We start from the raw sequence: 12,463 nt of genomic DNA, 5'->3' as shown, positions 1-12,463 counted from the left end.
ATTGGGAGAATGTCATATGGTCAGATGAAACCAAAATAGAACTTTTTGGTAAAAACTCAACTCGTCGTGTTTGGAGGACAAAGAATGCTGAGTTGCATCCAAAGAACACCATACCTACTGTGAAGCATGGGGGTGGAAACATCATGCTTTGGGGCTGTTTTTCTGCAAAGGGACCAGGACGACTGATCTGTGTAAAGGAAAGAATGAATGGGGCCATGTATCGTGAGATTTTGAGTGAAAACCTCCTTCCATCAGCAAGGGCATTGAAGATGAAACGTGGCTGGGTCTTTCAGCATGACAATGATCCCAAACACACCGCCCGGGCAACGAAGGAGTGGCTTCGTAAGAAGCATTTAAAGGTCCTGGAGTGGCCTAGCCAGTCTCCAGATCTCAACCCCATAGAAAATCTTTGGAGGGAGTTGAAAGTCCGTGTTGCCCAGCGACAGCCCCAAAACATCACTGCTCTAGAGGAGATCTGCATGGAGGAATGGGCCAAAATACCAGCAACAGTGTGTGAAAACCTTGTGAAGACTTACAGAAAACGTTTGACCTGTGTCATTGCCAACAAAGGGTATATAACAAAGTATTGAGAAACTTTTGTTATTGACCAAATACTTATTTTCCACCATAATTTGCAAATAAATTCATTAAAAATCCTACAATGTGATTTTCTGGATTTTATTTCTCATTTTGTCTGTCATAGTTGACGTGTACCTATAATGAAAATTACAGGCCTCTCTCATCTTTTTAAGTGGGAGAACTTGCACAATTGGTGGCTGACTAAATACTTTTTTCCCCACTGTAACTGCCATGCAACTCACTCTTTTTCTTTTATGAACACATATGGATGCTGATCTATGTTATCCATCCATACATTATAAAAGGCTGTGTACAGGCTAGGGGGAGAATTGGTCTGGTCACTCTGGACAGATGCACTTTGTCATATTCTCATTAGGAAGTAACTAATTAACTGGAAGACATTTTCACACCTGTTCTTCTGCTGTATTGTCCTGCATCTTGGAGTAAAGTATAGAAGGATGAGAAAATAGTTAGGGGAGAGAGCTTCTTGTAAACATGTAATCATCTGAGAATTGAGGTCGGCAACAGGAGAGAGAATTCTATAAACGTCATGGTTTGGTTTGTATATTTCTCTCTATCATCATACACAGATTAGATGTGAGGAACTAACATATTGTGCTAAATCATTTCTCCAGTAGATGGGGATGTGTTACTGTATAAAAAATAAAAAAGCCCATCTATCCACGTGACCATGCTAGGACTGCTCAGTGGTATTTTTCCATTCTCTAACAGCATTCCAAGGCCAGACAACATTCTGAAGGTCAGTCAGTTCCCTGAACACTTACCCCATAACTGCACATGAAGACAACACAGCTACCTGGAAATACCTAACAGCTCTCATATGCCTAATATCCTCGGACTGGGGGGATTTAGCAAGCCATAGCAAGACGTGATATCACAATAAGCTCTGTGGTAAAGTTAGCATAGTCTTCGCTGACAGATAAATTACAATTGGTAAATTATGTGCTATCTTTCATTGCGACTCCATTGCTGATCACATTTGTGATGAGGCGTTATGTCATTCTACCGGTAGTTCACCAGTTTAGTGACCCACCATTGCAACCAACACAATATCACAGTATCTCCCAGTAACATTAAAATAATTTGATTGGTGCCTCTGATAGGGAATGCATACTCACAGATTTATAGCATTTAAAGACAAAAACCTTTTCATGACTGTCAGAGGATCTTTTTGTTTCTCTGACAGACCTTTTGTGTCTGGTGGTCCGGATGCCAACAGGGGCCGGAGGGCAGAAGATAAGGCATTAGCACTTTTGACACAGTGTACCTTCCCAACCTCAGCCCTATCCCTATCACCTGCAGCTATGGGGATTTCACTAGCCTTTGCCAAGTCAACCACTAAAACTCAGACTACTTGGACGGTGCTGTTCCTTTCAGAATAGAGTCTTTCTCTGCATTGAAAATGGTTGATTTTCTCAAGGTTTCACCTATTTATTGAGCGTGCCAAGAATGAGAATGAGCGGAGTTCATGTAGTTGGCTGGCACTGGAACTGCGCTTAGTTTTACATGCGCCTAAATACTCTTCTTTGGATTACGATATTATGATTGTGCATTCACATGTGTATCTTTAATACATGCATCATCAATTAAGGAACTAGATGGTAGATACAGGTACTGTAGCAGGCGTGTAGCAGCTTTCCCAACCTTTTACTGTTGGTCTCCAGTGCATCATTATGTGTCTAAGATTCTATTAATTAAAGCAGCGAATCAGCAACCTAGGATCCTAGACAACAGTACTTCCATTCTAAACCACAGACTGGAGAGATCATGTAAGATGTATGAGGCGCTTCACCTCTGTCACCCTACTCCGCAATTACTGAGGATCCCATGCCTCAACCCCTCAAATAGAAGGGCAGAGAGGGCCTGACTTGTCCTATTAAAAACTACTGTACCTGAGACAGGTTAATAACCATTTGGATATCCCCATCAGCTCAATTATTCACATGAATCTAGTTCCTCTCACTCTGTAGAGATGTATGGAGGACACACTTGCCACAAAGCCTGCTTTAGCATGGGCAATACCATATACTGCTTTCACCATTTTAAAGTAGTCAACTGAGATTCTAGGTGTTTTTATTTTTTCCATCTCTATGTCTCGCTCGCTGTGTCTGTCATTGGACGTCCGCCATGTACAGTCGGGAGCTGGAGAGTTTCATGTAGTTAAACTTCCATTGCCAATGACAGCTGAACGAGCTGAGATCTATCTTTGATGGGAGGAAGCTGGCATCTAGCAGTTTATTACAGTCATCAAAAGCGATGGGTTATTGGTAATATGGCTGACCTGGAGGTCAGGGGAAATGGAGACACTCTCCTTCTTCATCAAGTCCTTATATACTGTACGATAGTACAGTAAGATTGGCTATTTGTAGAACATGGTTTGAAATGTATACTGGAAATGCACACGGCATAATGTTTTTCATATTGACTTTCTTAGAGAAGGGTTAAATAGTTGATCATGGATGCCCAGTATTTATCATTCACTTCCCCAAAGAAAAACATACAATAGTTTCCTGCTAAAAATGCCACTCTAAAACCATGGAAACTGAAAACATAACCTTGGGGTTATATTGTAATGTTTTTCAACATTTCAGCACGTTTTTCCTTAATGAAAATCCACAGAGGCGGAATAAAAAAGACTTACAGTAAAACAAAACCACATTGTGAAAGTCAGTAACAGCTTTGTAAATCTGCCACAAAATATAATCAACACCTTTTTCAGCAGCCCTGTATAAAACGTTACACTTTTTTAAACAATCACTGCAATTACTTTGTTCATTTACGGTTTGTACTATACATCCAGAGGTAGAGCAGAAAAGAGTATCAGAACAGTATCTCTAAACTTCTATTTGTTGGGCTACCTCTTTCTCACCCCCATTTAACAGCTGATTGGTTGACATACATTTTCTTGGCTAATTCTATGTGGGATAGGAAGTCATTGCTCATGGTAGATAATAGTTACTCCTTCGCCTCATATTCATCAATGACATCGCCAGCCTAATTTGTTGCATCTTATTTCCCTTAATGTGCTTCATCTTCATTAAAGGGAAACTAACAGGGCATAGGGAAAGAAGCTACAGATTCCTTAAGATGATAAACTGGCAACATTTTAAATTCAGGCCTGGATAATCTTTTTTAACTGTCAATCTAAGATTTGGTATAGAGCTAATGTAATTATCAGTCTATGTATTCTGATAACTTAATAGGCATATATTGTTTCAACTCTTGCCATTTAAGTTTGAAAACTTGAATAAGTTATTACCACATAATTAACATTTTACAGTGTAATATCTTCATAAATACATGGTCATTTCGGTACAGTAAAATAAAGTGCTACCTGTATGGTATGTCTGACAGTCATTGAAGCGCATTAGACTTTGGATAAGAGCGTCTGCTAAATGATGTAAATGTAAATGCTCTCTCTTCCTCTGGGATTACCCTTACAGAAAATCAAATGAACTCACATAGATAGTTTCATGTTATCACATGTTACTTTACATGTTGTCACATGTTATCACATTAACTTCACATAAGATCACATATGATCACATAAAACAAATGATTTTGGAACACTTCACATGTGGTCATATGCAAAATGTATGTGGTTTTTCTGTAAGGGCAGATGAGTAATGCTGGCAGTATCAGGTCAGTGGTGCCAAGGAGCTGACTGTTCCACCTGTCCTGTCCTGTACCTAGGTGATTTTCTCTCCTCACCCACTTATCAGTAGATCCCTGTACCCTGGGAGGGGTTGTGATGAGAGGGAAGTGGATCAGTCAGCCAGGGTGGATGACAAGAGAACGGAGGGCAATCTGACAGAGTTATGACAAGGGGGAGAATGGTGAACTTTGGAAATGGCCACAGCTTTGGCCTGAACACCTGTGTGCAACAATAAACCACCAGTCAATAAACCACCAGTCAATTAATAGGACTCTCTATGTTGTTTACTACTACCCACGTGCTGCTATACCACCCATATTACCCCCCTATTATCCCCCCCATTACCCCCTATTACCACCCCTATTACCCCCATTACCCTCTCCTATTACCACCCCTATTACCCCCCATTACCCTCTCATATTACCCCCCCATTATCCCCCCCATTACCCCCTATTACCACCCCATCACCCCCATTACCATCCCTAACACCACCCCATTACATCCCTATTCCCCCCAATTCCCCCATTACCCCCCACCCCCAATTAACACCCCTATTAACCCCACCCTTATTAACCCCTCAATACCCCTTAACCCCCCCATTACTCCCTCCATTACCATTTTTATTACCTGCGTTACCCCCCATTACCCCTCTATTACCATTTTTATTACCCCCCCCCCCTTTTACCCTCCCCATTAATCCCCCATTACCTCCCAATACCACCCCCATTACACCCCTATTACCCCCATTACATCCCTATTACCCCCCCCCCCCACACAACTACTATTAGCGACTATATCTATTATAATTAAATATGCCTCTTAGCAGATACTTTCATCCTTATACATCAGTGAGTGCATGCATTTTTAATATGTGTATGAACCCATGATCAAATCAAATCAAATCAAATCAAATTTTATTGGTCACATGCGCCGAATACAACAGGTGCAGACATTACAGTGAAATGCTTACTTACAGCCCTTAACCAACAGTGCATTTATTTTAAACAAAAAAGTAAGAATAAAACAACAACAAAAAAGTGTTGAGAAAAAAAGAGCAGAAGTAAAAAATAAAGTGACAGTAGGGAGGCTATATATACAATAGAATAAAGTGACAGTAGGGAGGCTATATATACAGGGGGGTACCGTTGCATAGTAAACGTGCGGGGGCACCGGCCAGTTGAGGCAGTTGAGGCAATATGTACATGTGGGTAGAGTTAAAGTGACTATGCATAAATACTTAACAGAGTAGCAGCAGCGTGAAAAGGATGGGGTGGGGGGGCAGTGCAAATAGTCCGGGTAGCCATGATTAGCTGTTCAGGAGTCTTATGGCTTGGGGGTAGAAGCTGTTGAGAAGTCTTTTGGACCTAGACTTGGCACTCCGGTATCGCTTGCCGTGCGGTAGCAGAGAGAACAGTCTATGACTAGGGTGACTGGAGTCTTTGACAATTTTGAGGGCCTTCCTCTGACACCGCCTGGTATAGAGGTCCTGGATGGCAGGGAGCTTTGCCCCAGTGATGTACTGGGCCGTACGCACTACCCTCTGTAGTGCCTTGCGGTCAGAGGCCAAGCAGTTGCCATACCAGGCGGTGATGCAACCAGTCAGGATGCTCTCGATGGTGCAGCTGTAGAATTTTTTGAGGATCTGAGGACCCATGCCAAATCTTTTTAGTCTCCTGAGGGGGAATAGGCTTTGTCGTGCCCTCTTCACGACTGTCTTGGTGTGTTTGGACCATGATAGTTCGTTGGTGATGTGGACACCAAGGAACTTGAAGCTCTCAACCTGTTCCACTACAGCCCCGTCGATGAGAATGGGGGCGTGCTCAGTCCTCTTTTTTTTCCTGTAGTCCACAATCATCTCCTTTGTCTTGGTCACGTTGAGGGAGAGGTTGTTGTCCTGGCACCACACGGCCAGATCTCTGACCTCTTCCCTATAGGCTGTCTCATCGTTGTCGGTGATCAGGCCTACCACTGTTGTGTCGTCGGCAAACTTAATGATGGTGTTGGAGTCGTGCCTGGCCATGCAGTCATGGGTGAACAGAGAGTACAGGAGGGGACTGAGCACGCACCCCTGAGGGGCCCCCGTGTTGAGGATCAGTGTGGCAGATGTGTTGTTACCTACCCTTACCACCTGGGGGCGGCCCGTCAGGAAGTCCAGGATCCAGTTGCAGAGGGAGGTGTTTAGTCCCAGGATCCTTAGCTTAGTGATGAGCTTTGAGGGCACTATGGTGTTGAATGCTGAGCTGTAGTCAATGAATAGCATTCTCACGTAGGTGTTCCTCTTGTCCAGGTGGGAAAGGGCAGTGTGGAGTGCGATAGAGATTGCATCATCTGTGGATCTGTTGGGGCGGTATGCAAATTGGAGTGGGTCTAGGGTTTCTGGGATTATGCTGTTGATGTGAGCCATGACCAGTCTTTCAAAGCACTTCATGGCTACAGACGTCAGTGCCACGGGTCGGTAGTCATTTAGGCAGGTTATCTTAGAGTTCTTGGGCACGGGGACTATGGTGGTCTGCTTGAAACATGTTGGTATTACAGACTCAGTCAGGGACATGTTGAAAATGTCAGTGAAGACACTTGCCAGTTGGTCAGCACATGCTCGGAGTACACGTCCTGGTAATCCGTCTGGCCCTGCGGCCTTGTGAATGTTGACCTGCTTAAAAGTCTTACTCACATCGGCTACGGAGAGCGTGATCACATAGTCGTCCGGAACAGCTGGTGCTCTCATGCATGCTTCAGTGTTGCTTGCCTCGAAGCGAGCATAGAAGTGGTTTAGCTCGTCTGGTAGGCTTGTGTCACTGGGCAGCTCGCGGCTGTGCTTCCCTTTGTAGTCTGTAATAGTTTTCAAGCCCTGCCACATCCGACGAGCGTCAGAGCCAGTGTAGTATGATTCAATCTTAGACCTGTATTGACTCTTTGCCTGTTTGATGGTTCGTCGGAGGTCATAGCGGGATTTCTTATAAGCGTCCGGGTTAGAGTCCCGTTCCTTGAAAGCGGCAGCTCTACCCTTTAGCTCAGTGCGGATGTTTCCTGTAATCCATGGCTTCTGGTTGGGGTATGTACGTACGGTCACTGTGGGGACGACATCATCGATGCACTTATTGATGAAGCCAGTGACTGATGTGGTGTACTCCTCAATGCTGTCTGAAGAATCCCTGAACATGTTCCAGTCTGTGCTAGCAAAACAGTCCTGTAGCTTAGCATCTGCGTCATCTGACCACTTTTTTATTAGCCGAGTCACTGGTGCTTCCTGCTTCAGTTTTTGCTTATAAGCAGGAATCAGGAGGATAGAGTTATGGTCAGATTTGCCAAATGGAGGGCGAGGGAGAGCTTTGTATGCGTCTCTGTGTGTGGAGTAAAGGTGGTCTAGAGTTTTTTCCCCTCTGGTTGCACATTTAACATGCTGGTAGAAATGAGGTAGAACGGATTTAAGTTTCCCTGCATTAAAGTCCCCTGCTACTAGGAGCGCTGCATCTGGATGAGCGTTTTCCTGTTGATTAATGGCCTTGTACAACTCATTCAGTGCAATCTTAATGCCAGCATTGGTTTGTGGTGGTAAATAGACAGCTATGAAAAGTATAGATGAAAACTCTCTTGGTAAATAGTGTGGTCTACAGCTTATCATAAGATACTCTACCTCAGGCGAGCAAAACCTTGAGACTTCCTTAGTATTTGATTTTGTGCACCAGCTGTTGTTTACAAAAATACAGAGACCGCCACCCCTCGTCTTACCCGAGTCTGCCGTTCTGTCCTGCCGATGTAGCGTATAGCCTGCTAGCTGAATGTTGTCATTGTTGTCATTCAGCCACGACTCCGTGAAACATAAGATATTACAGTTTTTAATGTCCCGTTGGTAGGATAACCGTAATCTTAAATCGTCCATTTTATTATCCAAAGCTTGAACGTTGGCTAATAGGATTGATGGGAGAGGCAGTTTACTCGTTCGCCGTCGGATCTTTACAAGGCACCCCGACCTACGTCCACGGTATCTCCGTCTCTTCCTCACGCGAATGACGGGGATCTGGGCCTTGTCTGGAGTCTGTAGAATATCCTTCGCGAACGCCTCGTTGAAGAAAAAGTGTTCGTCCAACGCGAGGTGAGTAATCGCTGTCCTGATATCCAGAAGCTCTCTTTGGTTATAAGAGACGATGGCATAAACATTATGTACAAAATAAATTACAAATAACGCGGAAAAACACACATAATAGTACAATTGGTTAGAGGGCTGTAAAACGGCAGCCATCTTCTTCCGGCGCTGATAATTGTATCTTGGCTCTGCTAGCACCACTCTCCCTTTCTGAGCCGCGCTATGTCAGGCTGTATGGATCATCCTTGTGAGTAGTAGTAGTAATTTTCCTGTATTGTACGTGGCATCATCATGTTCAGGGGATTGGGGCTGCAGTACTGCCTTAATTACTGGATTCATTACAGTTGAAGCATTACCTTGTGGAAAGCAGGAGGTTCTAATAGTCTAATTCCAGCTGTACATTGGGAACAGGGGACTCAGTCAGAACACAACCTGCTGAATCCATTAATATCCAAATATGAAGAGAGAAAATTATTGGTTGGAAGTCCGTGGGCTGTTGATGCTGAACAAATAAAGTACATGGGGATTTATTACTTTGGTTAGTTTGGAAATGTGGTCGTTGGAATGAGAATTGGTGAAATGAGAAGGTGGTTGTTGAAAGGAGAATTGTTGTACTGACTTATTATATTATATATATATATACACCACCAGTCAAAAGTTTGGACACACCTACTTGTTCAAGGGTTTTTCTTTATTTTTACTATTTTTTTTACATTGTAGAATAATAGTGAAGACATCAAAACCATCAAATAACACATATGGAATCATGTAGTAACCAAGAAAGTGTTAAACAAATCAAAATATATTTTATATTTGAGATTCTTCAAATTGCCATCCTTTGCCTTGATGACAGCTTTGCACACTCTTGGCATTCTATCAACCAGCTTCATGAGGTAGTCACCTGGAATGCATTTCAATTAACAGGTGTGCCTTCTTAAAAATTAATTTGTGGAATTTCTTTCCTTCTTAATGCGTTTGAGCCAATCAGTTGTGTTGTGACAAGGTAGGGGGGGTATACAGAGGATAGCCCTATTTGGTAAAATACCAAGTCCATATTATGGCAAGAACAGCTCAAATAAGCAAAGAGAAACGACAGTCCATCATTACTTTAAGACATGAAGGTCAGTCAATATGAAACATTTCAAGAACTTTGAAAGTTTCTTCAAGTGCAGTCACAAAAACCATCAAGCGCTATGATGAAACTGGCTCTCATGAGGACCGCCACAGGAATGGAAGACCCAGAGTTACCAGCCTCAGAAATTGCAGTCCAAATAACTGCTTCACAGAGTTCAAGGAACAGACACATCTCAACATCAACTGTTCAGAAGAGACTGTGTGAATCAGGCCTCATGGTCGAATTGCTATAAAGAAACCAGTACTAAAGGACACCAATAATAAGAAGAGACTTGCTTGGGCCAAGAAACACGAGCAATGGACATTAGACTGGTGGAAATCTGTCCTTTGGTCTTGAGTCCAAATTGGAGATGTTTGGTTCCAACCGCCGTGTCTTTGTGAGAAGCGGTGTGGGTGAACGGATGATCTCTGCATGTGTATTTCCCACCGTAAAGCATGCAGGAGGAGGTGTTATGGTGTGGGGGTGCTTTGCTGGTGACACTGTCTGTGATTTATTTAGAATTCAAGGCACACTTAACCAGCATGGCTACCACAGCATTCTGCAGCGATACGCCATCCCATCTGGTTTGGGCTTAGTGGGACTATCATTTGTTTTTCAACAGGACAATGACCCAACACACCTCCAGGCTGTGTACTGGCTATTTTATCAAGAAGGAGAGTGATGGAGTGCTGCATCAGATGACCTGGCCTCCACAATCCCCTGATCTCAACACAATTGAGATGGTTTGGGATGAGTCGGAGGGCAGAGTGAAGGAAAAGCAGCCAACAAGTGCTCAGCATTTGTGGGAACTCCTTCAAGACTGTTGGAAAAGTATTCCAGGTGAAGCTGGTTGAGAGAATGCCAAGAGTGTGTAAAGCTGTCATCAAGGCAAAAGGCGGCTATTTGAAGAATCTCAAATATAAAATATATTTTTATTTGTTTAACACTTTTTTGGTTACTACATGATTCCATATGTGATATTTCATAGTTTTGATGTCTTCACTATTATTCTACAATGTAGAAAATAGTAAACATAAAGAAAACCCTTGAATGAGTAGGTGTGTCCAAACCTTTGACTGGTACTGTACATTTTATTTATTTAGAAGACGCTCTTATCCAGTGTGACTTACAGTCAGCATTTCATGGTAAAAGTCAATATTGAGTGGATCCCTGGCATTCAACCTTCATCCAGCATTATTGTTTTTGGATATAATACCAGAGAGCAAGAACTTCATAGTATTAAGACCTCCAACGGTAACACAAACATTTTATATTTTTGTATATCTTTTTTTGTTAGACATGTACATTGCTATAAACTGTCCACAGGTTCTGATTTCAAATCAGTTATTAGGGTCTTCATTGTCCTTTCTTTCCTCCATCTCTATCATGTATTTGGATTCCACTGTGGCAATGATGAGCTTGTTAGGCCTGTTCTTCCCTCAATATCAATGACTATTTCATCCCTGTGTTCTTAGGCTGTTGAATCATGATTTATAATTTTCATGGGGAGTTACAAGGTCACTTGTCAAGGCCAGAATGTAATTATCATAATAGACAGCTGGCTATCCAGTCCTTCTGTGTGAGGTAAGCCCGAGAGCCACTCATTACAAAAGCCAAGGTGATTTCTTCTGCGTGTATTCATCTATTTTACAAGATGAAAATGGCAGATGAAGAATATTTTATTTTTTATTTTTTATTTTTTATTTCACCTTTATTTAACCAGGTAAGCCAGTTGAGAACAAGTTCTCATTTACAACTGCGACCTGGCCAAGATAAAGCAAAGCAGTGCGATAAAAACAACACAGAGTTACATATGGGGTAAAAAAACATAAAGTCAAAAATACAACAGAAAATATATATACAGTGTGTGCAAATGAATGAGAGAGATAGAGAGGAAGAAAGTGGGAGAGTAGGTGTTAGAGAAAGGAAAATATAAAAATATTGTGTCCTTGAGGTCTGTACAGTTTGGCAGCACTGGCAAACTGCGAGCTATTCTGACTAAATGTATGATTCCATCCTTCTCGGGTGTGTCTTACTAGTTTACCTTTGTAAAAGACTATACAAATGATAGCGACATAGCCACATTAGACTCACAAACTTCAAGGAATTCTCACAGAGCTGTTGGCTGAAGTGCAGCCAGATATCTTTTCATAGACGCATCATTATTTTTTTAAACGTTGCAATTATTAAACCGCACCCCTCCCTCATATACACACATACCGTACCTGTCCCCCATTAATCCACATGCAACACCGAACACTTCAATCCCACTGGAGAGAAATGCCAGCTTTACATTCATCAATCAAACCAAACACAGAGACATACAGACCATTGGTGCTCACTAACAATCTGTTTTTCCTTGAGCGACAGGATAATATTTTCTGGATGTTTCACAGAGCCCTTGTTCATGTCAAGGGTATCAAACAGCTAGTCCACACACAGTGGGGAATTTCTCTGGCTGCATGCCTGCAGGGATACTGGGGTTCCTAATAGCAAACTGGCTGGGGATTTGAGACTAAAGCCTCCATCTCCATGGGGAAAAGAAGGCTAGGATGCAGGGGAGAGGGAAGGGATGGGGAGGGGAAGCACAGCCTCAAGTGTTGTTGTGTCTTTAATGCAGCTGGCTATAACACATGCAATATCTGGCAGTTACAGGTAGTTATATCGTTACCTACTTATGTTGATCTTGACAACGCAGGGTTTAGCGGCGAACAGCACACTGTGTTGACTTGCTGGCGGGGCAGAGAGTTAGAGCCAACAAAGGAAATTAGTTAGCGTCTAGTGGTGCCACTGCCTTGAGTCTGAGCAATCCTTCAAACAAATAGAGGCCTACGGCGCACACTGTCAGAGCGTGAGAGATTTAACTGACAAGCCTGACACAGTGGAGTAGAGAGATTACTGTGGTCATGCAGACAGAACCCCTTCCACTCATCTCTCAACACGACAGCTTTGCATATTTCTTGTCATTCTTCTTTCCAATCTTCAAAAAACCTCAATCCATTTCTGACCC

The sequence above is a fragment of the Coregonus lavaretus genome (assembly GCF_964263955.1).
Source record: "Coregonus lavaretus genome assembly, chromosome: 27".
Taxonomy (NCBI): domain Eukaryota; kingdom Metazoa; phylum Chordata; class Actinopteri; order Salmoniformes; family Salmonidae; genus Coregonus; species Coregonus lavaretus.
Note: the sequence above shows the minus strand (reverse complement) of the source record.